The sequence below is a fragment of the Rattus rattus genome, chromosome 2 (genome assembly GCF_011064425.1).
Source record: "Rattus rattus isolate New Zealand chromosome 2, Rrattus_CSIRO_v1, whole genome shotgun sequence".
Taxonomy (NCBI): domain Eukaryota; kingdom Metazoa; phylum Chordata; class Mammalia; order Rodentia; family Muridae; genus Rattus; species Rattus rattus.
Genome location: NC_046155.1, coordinates 155,939,169 through 155,955,322, shown reverse-complemented (window position 1 = coordinate 155,955,322; position 16,154 = coordinate 155,939,169). Strand labels below are relative to the sequence as shown.

Sequence of the window (16,154 nt, the reverse complement as noted above, 5' to 3'; positions counted from 1 at the left end):
ATTAGAAACCAAGGCAGATGGTAGAGGGCAGAAGAACGGAGAGAGAGGGAGTAGAAGCAAAGCAGAAGCATTACAGGGATGAGGAACTGAGTAGACAAGGGGAGAAGAAGGAGAGAGCAGAATTAAGTAGACATAGGGAGAAAATAGAAGAGAAGCAGAGTAGAAGCAATATAGAAGCAGCAGAAATAGCAGAGTACAACAGGGGCTGAGGAGAAAAGAGATGAGACTAAGAGAAGAAGGAGCTGCAGGGAGAGCAAAGATCAGCCAGTAGGCTTTTCTTACAATGAGACACTTTATTTAACTTATTCATCAATGAAAAGGTAGAAGTTTTTTCCCTTCTCTGAGCAGTAAAGGTTGGAGCTTATTTTTCTTCTAGAATGAATGAGTTCTTTTTGCACTAACCCAATAAAACCTGCTCATGGAGGCTTTTACTCTCTCCATCCATGTATATGTATGTGTATGTGTATGTATATGCATATGTATATATATTCTTTACATCCGTATGTAAGTATATGTGTGCGTGTGGTGTGTGTGTGTGTGTGTGTGTGTGTGTGTGTGTGTGTGTGTGTGTGTGTGTGTAAGTTGATGAGACAGATTGCTAGGACCAACAAATAAGTATGAGATAATGAATATGTTGTATGAATTTATGTTCATGAATGTATGTGCATTTGTGCATATTTGCTTGGGTAAAAGTTTTTCCTGTTGCTAGTGTGACTCTATTCTCCTGGTTCAATAAAAGTTTTATTACTCCAAATCTCCCTCTTACCTGGCCAATGAAAGGTGAGGCTTCTGGGCAAGAGAGTAAGGAGCCCTGGCAATTAATCCTTTACTCAATCCCCTGCTGTTTAACAGTAAGGTGCTAATTTGCCAGAGACCTACAGTTTTGGCATCAGAATAAGTTAAGACAGAGTTAAGACAGAGAATTATAAAGTGAGGGTTAAGTTTTCTAGCACTAAATCAAGCACAGAGAATTATAAAGTAAATAATAGAATGGTAAAAAGTTAAGTTTACTCAGCACTAAATGAAGCATAGAACAGTAATAAAGAGTTAAACTTTTAGCACAGAGCATTAAGAGTTAAGTCCCCAGCCCTCAATGGAGCATAGAACAGTATAGAAGAGTTAAGGCTTTTGTTTATTTGTTATTGTTTTGTTTTTTAAGGCACAGTAAGATAGAGTTAAGCAGTAGACTGAAGCATGGAAAGTTATAGAAAAAAGAAGCCAGCAGTTATCAGCCAAAGAATGAGCAGGAGAATGGTGAAGAGTGTCTCCAGAAGCTGTCAGCTCCAACATCCAGCACAGTTAGAAAGTCACAAGGCCAGAGTTCATCAATCTTTTGACCTTCATCCATCCAACATCTGTACCCTCTTCAGCTTCTTTCCCTAAGGCCAGGCAGACACACCCAGCAAGACTTTGCAAACAAACAAACAAACCTAAAACAAAACAAACTCAAACCAAAAACTTAGGTGAGGGAAATCATTGGCATTCATGGGTAGAAGTCAGGTCTTTGTTTAACATCCCATAGTACACAGGGGACACACACACACCACAATACACACTCCACAAACATATATACATACAAGCATACATTCACAGAGACACATACAGACACACACCTCACACACACACACCTCAACAGACACACATAGAGACATATACACCATAATACACAGCACATACTCACATATGCACATACAAGCCCACATTCACAGAGACACACACAGACACACACACCTCACACAAACATATGCAGAGACACATGCACATTTGTGGAAAGCTGTTGGTGCTGCTTCTAGGAATTTGGCAAAAATATTTACATTGGGCTAGGACAAGGAAGTAGGCTCAAGAAAAATACAGCTGGGGAATGTGTTCCTAGCATCTTGATCATCTTGATAAGTCCCTGAATGCAGCGACCATGGGACTTTTGTTTAAGCCTTGTTTGTTCCTTGAGCTAGAACTGACCTTATTCTTTGCATGTACTTAGAAAATGGTATAAAAGTAGCTCAGGCAAAGGGAAACGGCTTCAGAATTTGCTGGAGTCACACAATAGTGTTGTCTAATTGTCTTTTCTTTATTTAATCCTCACTCCCTCCTCAAGACCCTGTTGATTGACTAATCAGGCTTGGCCACACATAAACAAACATACACCACACATATACATACATGGATACACACACACACACACACACACACACACACACACACACACACTCACCACATAGGCACAGAGAGAGAGACATATACATAAACACTTGTGCACAGCACACACACACACACACACACACACACACACATCATCATCACCATCATCATCATCATCATCACCCAGAATGATATGACCAAAGATGACAAGCATTGAGATTGATGAACACTTCCCCAGTTTAACCTGTATGGTATCGAAGAAGCTAGAATTGAAGCAGCTTGTCAGAGGAGGTTATACTTGATCAAAGTGGATCTGAGTTGATTTTTGTGTGCAGGTGAGAGGTCTAGTTTCATTCTTCTGTGCATAGATATGTGCTTTGTTGAAGAGGCTTACTTTTCTCCAGTGTATACTTTTTACTTCCCTGTTAAAGATTGATGGCTGGGGGCTGGAGAGATGCCCCAGCAGTTAAAAGTACTGGCTGTGGGGCTGGAGAGATGACTCAGTAGTTAAGAGCACCGACTGCTCTTCCAGAGGTCCTGAGTTCAAATCCCAGCAACCACATGGTGGCTCACAACCATCTGTAATGAGATCTGATGCCCTCTTCTGGTGTGTCTGAAGACAGCTGTAGTGTACTTGTATATAATAAATAAATAAATCTTTAAAAAGAAAGTACTGGCTGTTCTTGCAGAGAACTAGGCTCAAGTCTCAGCACCTGCATGATGGTTTATCATCATCTACAACTCCAATTCAGCAGATATGAAGTCATCTTGCAGCCTATGCAAGCAGGCTGATCTCATGTGGACAAACATACATGCAGGCAAAAAATACACATAAAGTAAAAATTTAAATTAAACGATTGTTAGCCGTGGTTGTATGGTTTCTGTCTGGACTTTGAAAAAACAGTGCCATCCCACCTCCCGCAGGGCTCTTATTCATCAGAGTTTCATTGACTGTGTAGGGTATTGTGTGTGTCAGTATGAATTTTTGGATTTAAAAAGCATTGTTTTGTGTGTGAAGAATGGAGTTTCCTTGTTGATGGGTCAGCCCCAAGTCTGTAGATTGCTTTTGGTGGGATGTCCATCCATCCTCAGAGACTATTTATTATGAAACATGAAACATGGGAGGCCTATCGGCCTTCTGTTGTCTTCCTATATTTCTTTAGTGTTTTAGAGTTTTCATATACACATCTCTCACTTCCTTAGTTAAGTTTACTCCAAGTACTTTTTAGGCTGCTGTGAATGGCATTGCCTCCCTGATTCCTTTTTCACTGCATCTGTCACTGGTACATAGAAAGGTGACTGAGTCTCTAGAAAACCACTATCTAGGAGGCAGCAGAGGTGACTTGGTGGGTAAACTGAGGACCTGAGTTTGGACTCCCAGCACTCACATAAAGTGACATGTGACAGTATGTAATGTTCATCAAAACTTTGGAAGTCAGAAAGAGGTAACCCCAGGGCCTCACTGGCCAGCCAGTCTCACCTAAACAGCAAACTCCAGGTTCAGGGAGAGAGCCAATGCTTCAGCTGGGGTTCTATTGCTGTGTAGATACACGGTTACAGCAGCAACTCTTATAAAGGAAAACATTTAATTGGAGATGGCTTATAGGTTCAGAGGTTTAGTCCATTATTGTCATGGTGGAAAGCATGGTGTTATGCAGACAGACATGGTGCTAGAGAGGTAGGTAGCTGAGAGTTCTATATCTGGATTGGCAGACATTGGGAAATAGAGTGACACTGGGCCTGGCTTGAGGATTTAAAACCCCAAAGCCTATCCCCAGTGGCACACTTCCTCCAACTAGGCCACACCTATTTCAACAAGGCCACACCTCCTAATTGTGCCTAATGGGAGCCATTTTTATTCAAACCACCACACCCTATGTCAAGATGATGACGATGATGATGATGATGACGACGACGATAACAATGTAGCAAACAATAGAAGAAGACACTGAACTTTGACCTCTGGCCTTCATGGTACGCATGCACAAGAGCATTGGCCCACACTTGTGTATATGAGTATATCTGTATACTCATATATATATATACTGTATATCTGTATATGTGTATATCTCTCCATATGAGAGATGTGGAGAGAGGGAAGGAGAAAGAGAGGTGAGGCAGGAGGAGAAGGCAGGAGTCCATTATACTGAGTACAAAAACCAAAAATAGAGGGAACGACTCTGATGATGTGAATTAAGAAACACAGACTCAGTCCCAGGTCTCTTATTGTCAAGTCAGACATGGCCAACAGAGTGTGAGACTCACACACAGCAGCAGTAACCCATTGTCTGTCGGGATCAAGCGGGATCCAGGAATTATCTGCAGGGAGCCATAGAGACACGGGTGCTTTTTGCACAAGAGCAAAGCTTGGTGAACTTAGATCTCTGAGAACTCCTGAGGCTTCACCCCATGAAATCCAGGGGAATCTTAGTTCAGATACTGCTCTGTTCCTAAGGTAAGTCCTTCCGCAAGGGTCTTGAATTCTCAGCATGGAGTCCTGCGGGTGAGCCTGTGGAGAGGAAAAAAAGGGTCTTGGCAGCCCACGGAGGAGGTTCAGGGAGGTAGAGAGGGTCTGTGCAGAGTATTCATTATAATAAAGTGCTTGTTCCACAAGTGGTTCTGAAGCCACCACGTCGTCATTCACTGGTAAGTGTGAGGTCCTTCAGAAGCTCACCCGCCTTGTGCTCTCTACTCCACTCTAGATGTGCCTGAACCCCCATGTGCATTGAACACTGGGTCCACAGGATGGCAGCCCCATAGAGATGAGACACTGGCTCAATGGTAAAGAGATGACGGCAGATTAGGAAAACAAAAATGTGACCGCTAATGTGGCTGCCATGTAGGTGAGCCAGAGAGAGAGACTGAAAAACAGCAGTTTCCCCAAAGCCCACTTTCTACCTGTGAGTCTCCCTGTGGTGGAGGTACCATGTTAGTGCCGTTAGCACAGGGCATGAGGTGCCACTCGCAGACAGGCGCATGGAACATCCTGGAGCCACAGCATCAGATGCTGTTGGAGGTGGGCAGTGATTATAAAATGGGATCGCTTTCTGCCTGCAGCTTGCGGCATCATTTCTTACTCTGATGGTGTTTACCAGGGGAGCGAAATAAAGCACACTCCATAGGAAGCGGGGAGGGAAGAAGGAGAACAAGGGTCAGTGTGGAGAAATGGGTAAAAGTGGATCGAAGCCTTGGGGAAGAGAGGCTAGATGGTGTTTCATGGAGGAGGAATGGAAAGACTAAAATAAACGCCTTTTGGGGCTCTACACAGAGATGGTACCTGGGAAGGTGAGCTCTGGGTAGCTCTGGGTGGCTGAGCCAAGTCCCACTACAGCTATTATATGGAGGATACCAAAGAGACATGGAATGCATGGGCCTGTGTGACTAACCTTGGTAGGGATTTTCACAGTTCATGTGCACCGACAGCTTTGTTGCCCTCCTTCTGCAGATCACCACACTGAGGAAACCAAGGATGGAAGTGTGGGCACTCGAGGGGCTATGTAAAACAGTTCCCTCCACTGTGCTCTGGCCAGAGACGAGACGGACATGGCCAGTCACCACCACCTCACTGTCCAAATGAGTCAGTCACCACGTGCACCAGAGCTGAGCACAGACATCTAACCATTGTACAGTCCCCTACCCACACAGCCCTGTTTCATTCGCTCTGTGCAGATCCCTTCACGCCCCCCCCCTTCCTGTTATCCCCCTTTCTATCCCAGGGGCAGTACTCACCTGAGAAGTGTGAGACAGAGCCCAAGAATCAGGAGCTTGACTGCTGCCTCCCCGACAGCCACCAGGACCACCATTCTCATCTGGTCTGATTTCCCTGCAGAAACATACGCACTGGGCTGGGCTCACCTGGAAACCACAGCCCCGGCCTTCCCTCTCTCAGTTGGACTTGAATATTCGGTGTCTCAACCGACAGTAACAAGAGTTAGAAACAAAACTCACTGAATAAGAAAACGTCCTTGATGACGTAGGTGTGACTAGTCCGCTCTCCAGCAGACATCATCACAAGGCACCCCAACAAAGCAATCATAAACAGCAACAAGATCACCAGATTGAACCTCTCAGAAGACAAGCAAATGAGCAGCGAGAACAGGAGAACACTGTCTGTTGTCAGGTAAATGAAAACTGCAGCGGGACACTTCTGTGCACAGAGACAGGCTGCGTTTTTCCTAAGAAGGAAGTGACCCCACTGGTAGGGAATTGAGATGGGTGGAGCTCTGATCACTGTGGAAACTTCGCACACCTCAAAATGAAAAGCAGAATTACCATTCCCTCGTCATCTCCCTCCTGCTGTGTCCAGGAGAAGGGGACATACTCTCAAACAGAAACACACATTCTCCAAACCTGGGGCCCACTAATGCAGAGCAGAGATGACTCCAGACCTGTCTTCTGATGGACTGATGAGTAAGTGTGGTCAGGCAACACCGAGTGCAGTTTGGGTCCTCGGGAATGCAATACTGTTGTGTGTCAGAGACGACACTGAATACAGGATGCTGAGGAACAACAAGTCAGATGCAAAAGGATACACTTCGGGCCTCCATGTTTGTAAAAAGTGCAGATGAGGCATGTCAGGGCTTGTGCAGATTCCGCAGCAAGTCAGTGTTTGCTGGAGGAGTACAGGGAGTGACTGTTGTAGATCAGAGTTTCTGTCTGGGGACATGCATAGGCTCTGAGTCCCAGAGTGTGCTCCTCATTATATGGCAGCTATTAGCAGTGGAGTTAATATTGTAAAGGTACATACTGATGGAATTAATACTGTATAGATTACATACTGATGAAGCTAATACTGTACAGATTGCATACTGATGGAGTTAGTACTGTACAGATTGCATACTGATGGAGTTAGTACTATACAGATTGCATACTGATGGAGTTAGTACTGTACAGATTGCATACTGATGGAGTTAGTACTGTACAGATTACACACTGATGGAGTTAGTACTGTACAGATTGCATACTGATGGAGTTAGTACTGTACAGATTACATACTGATGGAGTTAGTACTGTACAGATTGCATACTGATGGAGTTAGTACTGTACAGATTCCATACTGATGGAGTTAGTACTGTAAAGATTACACACTGAGGAGTTAGTACTGTACAGATTGCATACTGATGGAGTTAGTACTATACAGATTCCATACTGATGGAGTTAATACTGTACAGATTACATGCACTGATGGAGTTAGTACTGTACAGATTGCATACTGATGGTGTTAATACTGTACAGATTACATACTGATGGAGTTAGTACTGTACAGATTACATACTGATGGAGTTAGTACTGTACAGATTACATACTGATGGAGTTAGTACTGTACAGATTCCATACTGATGGAGTTAATACTGTACAGATTACATACTGATGGAGTTAGTACTGTACAGATTGCATACTGATGGTGTTAATACTGTACAGATTACATACTGATGGTGTTAATACTGTACAGATTACATACTGATGGAGTTAGTACTGTACAGATTACATACTGATGGAGTTAGTACTGTACAGATTGCATACTGATGGAGTTAGTACTGTACAGATTACATACTGATGGAGTTAGTACTGTACAGATTACATACTGATGGAGTTAGTACTGTACAGATTGCATACTGATGGAGTTAGTACTGTACAGATTACATACTGATGGAGTTAGTACTGTACAGATTACATACTGATGGTGTTAATACTGGATGGATTTATGTAAAGTAAAATTATAGATGTAAAAACAACAAGGCAGTTCCAAAGTCCCCCTGACAACAGAACTCCACAGCATTTCTCAGCGGCTGGAGTGTGGCTTAGGCTGAGACAGACCACTTCATCCCTCTCCATGAGGAAGGCACCTTCCCCACACTAACAAGACCTGCTTCTCAGTAGCTATATTTGAGCAGTAGCAAGTCCAGATGTCCAAAGGATTGGGGAGCTTGTGGGCTCAGGTGTTAATATGTCTGTATAGTCTGTGGATGGGGAGGCCATCTGGTTCTATAGTAAAGAGTGTCTTGAGTGTAAGGAGGGTGTTCTGTGTGCTGAGCTGAAAAGTCCCTGCCTTCCCTAGGCCATGATAGCTCTCTCCTACCTGTGACAGCTTTTGATGGAACATGGAACAAAAGGGATTCTGTACAGAATATTTTAGGAAAAAGTTTCCATGTTAAGCTGAGCTGAGGGGTGAGACAAGACCTGACTTCCCATAACTAGTCAAGACATTATAGTCAGAAAAACAGGGCCTGTGTGTTTCCAGGACCCACCAATAGCCAGGCCACCAGACACAGTTACTGCGAACCTGCTTTATACTTGGAGTCTTGTTTCCTGATCTGACACTCACAGGTAACATTGAGGGGATGGTTCTTTCCACAGTGATGCCTGCTCCAGAGAAGGTCACCAGACAGGTGAGTTTGGTACCATGGTCCTGGGGCCGAGGTGTGAGGGTCAGCACTGAGGAGTTGTGGTTCTGGAACTCAAGGAGGTGAGGGCATCTGACATCCAGGAGAGGTAAGGGGTGTCCCTGCTCTCCCCACAGGCCCAAGGCACAAGCAGGTCAGATTGCTAGGATGGCCAGCTCTCAGGGTTCCCGGATTATGATGTCAGGAGTCCGTGATAGAGCTAAGAGGAGGAAGGAGGAGGAAGATATAAGCCATGATAGAGACACTAAAACTCCTGAACAGCAAACTCTGCCTCAGGACAACCATCTTCCCTCACATAGCCCAGCATCCGTTTCATAGGAACTACTGAAAGATGAGGTCTCTTCCACAAGTCACTTCACACACACACACACACACACACACACACACACACAGACACACACACACTTTGGCCTCTTAAGATAACTATCAGTGCGACTTCATTGCACGGGTCACATGCAGCGACAGCTGATTTGCTCTGCAGGAATATCTCACAAAAAAGGTTCTCTAACCACTCTGAAGAAGTACACTCCTGTGTCATTTTTTCTATGCATCTCTGATGAGCAGGGAACAGTCATGTTTCTGTGGGTCTCCAAGGAGTTGGATCGGCCCTGTGTTGCCTTCTGCACTAGTTGTCTGGGGTCATTTGTGGCCACTGGAGAATCTTCATGGGGACTGGCCCTTTCCAGAAGCCAATAGCCAGTGACAGGTCCAAAGTGGGCCTAATGGAGGGGGTAAGAAACACTGCAGGGGCACATGAACACAAGGCCTCCTCTACTGTCACCCGACTTGACCCCACCAGCTGGAATTCCTAAATCCTGAACCAGGAGTCTGCAAAGAAATGAGAGGTATCTTGGTCCTGTCCTACCAGCCCATCCCAGCCCCTGGCCCCACCACTCACCTGTACACAGCAAGAGCAGTAGCACTATCCACAGAATAGCACAGTGAATGGCCCTGGCTTCCTACAAGTAAAACAGGAAGGAGAGTTGGGTGGTTGAAGCTTCCCCTGTCATGGGTAAGAGTTGCAGATTTAGGTGTCACAGGACTGAGGAGAAATCTCACTGAACCCCAGTAATGAGATCAGGCAGAGAGCAACTGACCACAGAGAAGGAACTCCCAACCCATATGTTATCAGAGCTGCCACAGAACTTGAAGATTAAGCACTTCCACTTTTTTACATGTTGGGCCACACTCATTGAAAGAGCCCACCCCTGCTCCTGTCTCCTCTCTGTGGCTTACTCTCATTCCACTGTCACCCTCAGAACATTTTTAGATGCTATCTGAAAAAAAAAACAGCGTCTGAATCTTCTCAAAAGTCAGTCCGGAAGAAGAGTTCAAGGGAGTTAACAGAGGGCCTTGAGGAATAAGGAATTAGGAACAAGACACTTCTAAGGCACATAGGCCTCCTCAACTGTCTGACGTGGACACCAGCTGGAATCTTGACTCCTGACTCTGCAAAGAAATAAGAGGGTGAATTTTCCTAAGGTGAAATATGCAGAAATGAATAAATGAATGTGGAGTGAATAAATGGATAAGTGTGGGCAGAAGCACATCATGAGAAGCTCCTCTTTGCTGGAAAACCGAAAGACTGGGAAGTTCTATATGGAACGAGGAAAGACTCCAGCTGCCCCAGGGAGTGATGGAGAACTGGTGGGAACCTTGCCTGCCCAATGTATCTAGCTAGTGGGTTTTCAAGAACAAGTGGGTAGAGATGGGAGAACCAAACTCCAATGGCTTTGAAAAATGTGACCCCCAGGTTGACCTTCCACGTAATTCCCATTTTCTTCAATCGTCCTGTGTGGACCACAGAGGTTATATAGACCAGCAAGTGGGACAACATCCAGAAGACATTGGAGAGACTCTCCTAGGGCTTCAGGCAGATTCCTTGTCTGTCCCTTCTGTGGCTCATGGTTAAAAGCAGATAGATTATAGTTCCTGCCTTAGGGTTTCCTGTTTCTATGATAAAAAATCGTAAGTGTGGTTGTTTGAATAAGAATGCTCCTCCTCTCATGTAGTCTCATGTTTGAATTCTTGGCCATCAGAAGTGGCAATAATTAAGGATTAGGAGGTGTGTGGCCTTGTTGGAGGAAGTGTGTCACTGGGGGTGGGCTTTGAGGGTTTTCAAAAAGCTCAAGCCATGCCTAGGCTCACTCTCTCTTCCTGCTGCCTGTGGATCTGGATATAGAGCTCAGATGCTTCTCTGTGCCGTGTCTACTTGCACATCATGACATGCTTCCCACTATGATAAAATGGACTAAACCTCTGGAATGGTAAAGTGTTCACCAATTAAATGCTTTCTTTATAAAATTTCCATGCTCCTGGCATCTCTTGACAGCAATGGAACACTAGCTAGGATGAGAGTTGGTACTAAGAGTCGATGTTGGTGTGACAGGTCTGACCATACTGGATTGTTGGTGGAGTGTGGACCTGAGATTTCAGACTAGAAAAGCAGTTGAACACTTTAAGTAGGGTTTAATGGGCCATACTGGATGCAGGGATGACAATGGTGTTGAGAGCAGTGTGGATTGTGACAGCCTTGTTCACTTGGAATTGTCAGAGAAGAAAAACATTATTAACTGACCTGAGAGACCTTCTTGTGGTATTTTGGGGAAGAATGTGGCTGCTGCTTGCTGGGCTGGAACATAGACCCTTGTTGAAATACATTTTCACTAGATTTATGTTTTCAATGGTTTCCTTAAATGCCCTAAGCTTGACTGCCTTTTGAACTCAGAGAATCAACCAACTTCTGCCTTCTGAGTCCTTGGATTAAAGGTGTGCTGACCAGTCAGTCCTTTTTTTTTTTAAATCCTTTTCACTTTTTAAAAATTCTTCTTCACAAGTTAGACCTTGGCTGGGGTGGGGGTTTTGCTCTGAAGCTGTCACCCCTTTATTCCACTTAGCATCAGGCTTTTCTTTAATCTGTTTACACCCCTGGTTTCCCCTTTCCATCCCACCCTATACTTTTGTATTTGTTCTTTGCTCAGTTTGTCCTTTTTGTTATAGATCTGCATAAGACTGGCTGCTAATAACCACAGGAGGGCACAGTCAACACTAGACTATTTGAAAATCTCTTCTGCCAAGGCAATTAACTTCAAACTCTTCAGACAAGGGCAAAAGTAGACACATTCCTTGCCAAATATAAGCCTGGCCTCCCAGTTCAATTCACCTCAGCACCACTGTCTTCCACGCCCCCTTAGTATAGTCCATTAAGCCTAGCTTAAAATGGCAGTCCTTCTAGTCCAAAACTCTCAAAATGTCCCATGTCATTTCCCCTAAACAAAGTATCTCGGAATAATCCAGTCCCTGGTACCAACTTCTGTCTTAGTTAGGATTTCTACTGCTGTGAAGAGACACTGTGACAACAACAAGTCTTACTCAAAGGAAAAAACATTTAATTTTGGCTGCTTTACAGTTCAGAGGTTTAGTCTATTGTCATCATGGTGTCCATGGCAGCCCCAGGTAACAAGTGATCCTGTAGAAGGAGTCACAAGTTCTACATCTGGATCAGCAGGCACAGAAAGAAAAATTTGGTACCAATTTTTGTCTTAGGGTTTCTATGGCTGTGATGATTAAAAAAAACAAAACACCACATGAAACCAAGAAACGTATCAGGAAAAGCTTTTTTTTAAAATTTATTTTATTCTATAAAATTACGTTGTTGTTTCCAGACACACCAGAAGAGGGCATCAGATCTCATTACAGATGGTTGTGAGCCAGCCTGTGGTTGGGATTTTGAACTCAGGACCTCTGGAGACAGTCAGTGCTCTTAACCACTGGGAGCCACTCCAGCCCCTTTATACTTCATCTTTAAGCATGTAGTCCATCATTCCAGGAGGTCAGGGAGGAAACTCAGGAGGGAAACTGGAGGCAAACTGATGCAGAAGCCATGAGAAAAATGAGTTTACTATCTTGTACCCCCCAAATTGTTTTTTTTCATTTTTGAACTTTTTTTGTTATGTTTGCATACCAAAGGCTGCCCTCTCCTAGGCTCTCTCACGGAGTCCCTCCGCTCATTCCCTCCCCATCTCCTCTGGAGAGCCCACCCCATATCCACCAATTCTGGGCACCAAGTCTCTCTGCAGGATTTGGCTCTCTGCAGGATTTAGCTCATCCTCTCCCACAGAGGCTGACAAGGCAGCCTTGTAAAGAACAAATACCAGTCAGGCTTTTAGGAGGGCCTCTGCTCTATTTGTTGGGGACTCACATGGAGACTGCACATCTGCCACTGCCAGGGGCCTGGTCAGCCATGTATGCTCATTGGATGGTGGCTTAGTCTCACCAAAGAACTTCCAGGGTTCCAGGTTGTCTGTTGGTCATCCTGTAGGTTCCTATCCCTTCGGATCTTCCAATCCTTCACCCCAATTCTTCTATAAGGACTCTGACCACCACCTAATGTGTTTGGTGTGGGCTCCTGTATCTGTTTGTCTAAGCTGCTCGGTAGAGTTTCTCAGAGGAGACAGTTATGTTGAAGCCGCTCTGGCCTGTATCATTCATTAATAGTGTGAGGTTGGTGTTTTCTTTTTGAGATTAGATCACACAAATTGAGCCAGTTATTGATTGGCCACTCCTTCCAATCTGCTCCATCTTTGATAAGCATTTCTTTTAGAAAATTTTGGATTGAAGAATTTTGCGATGAGATGGTATGTATTCCTCCTAGGGGTCCTGCTGGCTTGGAGGTAGCATCTGGTACTTGTCTAAAGCAGCAGTAAGTACCTTACAATAAAACTGAGTCCACAGGAAAACAAAAGATATCCAGAAGATAGGAAAAGATCTGTCCTCACTGGATAGATAGGATTGGCCATTTAAAAAGCAATCTACAGATTTATACAATCTAACAAATTCAACACAATGTTTTCACAGACCTTGAAAGAGCAATTTTCAACTTCATATGAAAAAAAAAAAACAGGATAGCCAAAACAATCCTAGCAAAGAAACATTTCTGGAGGTATCATCCCTGATCTCGGCTGTACTACAGAGTAATGGTGATTAGCTTCTTAATTATCAGTACAGAAGCAGGCGTTGATCAATAGAATAAAGTCAAAGACCCGAAATAACCCACACACCTATGGACACTTGAATTTTGTAAAGAATCAAAACAATACAACAGGAAAAAAAAAGAAAAGTATCTCAGCAAGTAATTGCTGGTCTAACTGGATATCTGCATGCAAGGGAATGAAAATAGAGCCATATTTACCATTTGGCTGAAACTCAAGTCAAGTGAATGAAAGACCTTTTAAACCTTTTATTTGATTTATTATTTATTTCTTTGTGTACCCTAATCATTCATCCCCATCTTCCATATCACCTATTTATACAGCTGCCCCTAAAAGGAATCATTAAACATCACACTATAGTACCTTATGCAGTGTCACCCTTTACTTGTGCTTTCCTTGAAAATGGACATTTCAGTGAGTCACTGAATTAACATTCAAGGAAGCCTCTGGCTCTCTTTGTGCTAGCAGATCCTCACTGGGTTGCTAGATATCACCACTCATTGCCCTATGTCGTGGAGATCTTATAGCTTTGATCCTGGACAAGCCCTTTCACACACACTCTAGCAGTTAATAGATGATGGAGAGATGTTTGGTATGGGTAACTCCTAAGCCCTCTCTATGTGGCCTGGGTGGTAACATGGCAGCTCTCGTGCTCGTGTAGCAGGTCAGTTCTCCCACTACACAGCACCACTTGAGCCAGCTCTCTGCCCAAGTAAGGAGCAAACAAGCTGCCAATTATTTGCATCCTCAGGGCTGGCTCTCCCCACATACCACCAGGGCCAGCTCACCTGTTACTAGGTAAGGTAAGGGGTTGGGCAAGCTCACCTACTTTCATGCCATCAGGGGGCTGCTCCCATGCCCAGGTTGTGGGTGAGACCATCGCCACCTCACATCATGGACAATCATGGGCCTGGGGAGAGAGGAGCTCACCTGCCTCACACCACCAGGGGTCCCCACCTCTGTGCTTCCAAGAGATGAGGTATAGGACCTACTCTGGGTGCCACACCATGGTGAGGCTAGACTGACTCTCCTGTTTTACTTCCTCAGGCTTGACCCACACCTCCTGGATTTTCAGCCAGCCTTCTTATACACCCCAGCACCACCACCCTAGGTCTGTGGCTAAGAGAGTTGTATGGTAGAAGCAATGAAATTCTTCTCAGGTTGCTTCTTTTCCTGATCGCAAGCCAAGCTAGACAATCCAATGCCGATGCTAGATCCAATGAAAGAATGAGAACAATGCTTTGCAGACTCATGGTTGTGTTCAGGTTGTGAAAAAAAAATTCACCATTTTGTCTCATATCTTCAGGTTCGACTAGGACTCAGCATGTCTGACGAGCCATTTGTATTACCCACAGCCTGCAGTAATTCCTTCCATAAGGTTTCATCAAGGAACATTAGGGGACTGGTCTCCTTGATTTCTTTTGTACTACACTAGGGAAGAAACCAGAACCACTCTCCTATGATGGGATGCCTACACTCACAGAGCATCCAAGTTAATCAGAAGTCAAAAGGTATGTTTTGAAGTCCCAGCTCTCCAGTCCTCGACTGTGGCTGTGTCCTGGAACAAACTATTTAAGAGTTGTAGTGAGGTAATTAGCATGGCCCAAACCCAGTACCATTGTATTCTCCATTAGAGGAGCACCGGACATAGAAACACAGGACAAAAGACGTGCAAACACCAGGGAACCTCTCTTCAGGTTGACAAGAGGCCATGGGAGGAATCTGCCTTGAAAACACCCTGATCTAGGACTCAGCCTCAGAATGGAGAAACAAATATAGCGTTTAAACTGCTCCAGTGTGCTGTTCTTTGTCACTACAGGTTGAGCATGGAGATACGTGCGGTCATTTTGAAAATGCTATATAAAACACCAGAAAGCTGCTCACACAGCCTGTCCTGGTCATAGGCCATGTGGCAAGAGCACAGAGGGGCACAGTATACAACTGTGTGTCCTGGGGAAGATGGGGAATAGAAGAGAAGGTCTGGGACACCAGAGGAAACATCTGCATCCCTGTATACCAGGCCTGTATCTATGGGGTTAGTTCTATCACCCTGTCAACTTATGCTCTCCTCCTTACAGAGATTGGTCCCATCTGTGTTGCATTTGCCTGATATATAGACTCTCAAGAGATATATGGGGAAGGACAGAGAAACTAGAGAAAGAGGAAGGGCAGAAAGAAGAGAAGGGGCAGGTGTGAGAAAGGAGATTGTTAGATGGGAACAGGATAAAAAGTAGTATAGCCGAATAGAAAAGTAGAAGACACAGAGGACAGTATCTCTGGTGATGTCAGAGCTGTTAATAATGAAAGGGTCTACATGATAACTGTTATAGTGGGGAACTCACACAGCAATTGGAATGGGAAAGACTACAGAATTGCCTGGTAGTCCACCAAAGTTATAGTTTTACCAAGACTAGAGGAGATGCTCTGAGAATTCTGATGGGTTGAGATCTCTGAAATTGCTGGAAAGCGACTACTTTGAAATAATTCGTGTGGCTGTTCTAATCTGCTGAGCTTTTCCCCAACCTACCCATTCACTCCTCAGCACTCAAGGCTATAGTCACTCTCTGTTTCCACACCTGCTTTGGTAAAACCTGCATCCACATGACCTCTATTGCGACCC

The 16,154-nt window shown here is 44.5% G+C and overlaps 1 pseudogene; it reads right to left on the bottom strand.

Moving 5' to 3' along the window:
* Positions 1-4,241: 4,241 nt before the first annotated feature.
* Positions 4,242-14,414, bottom strand: LOC116893337 (annotated as a pseudogene).
* Positions 14,415-16,154: the final 1,740 nt, after the last annotated feature.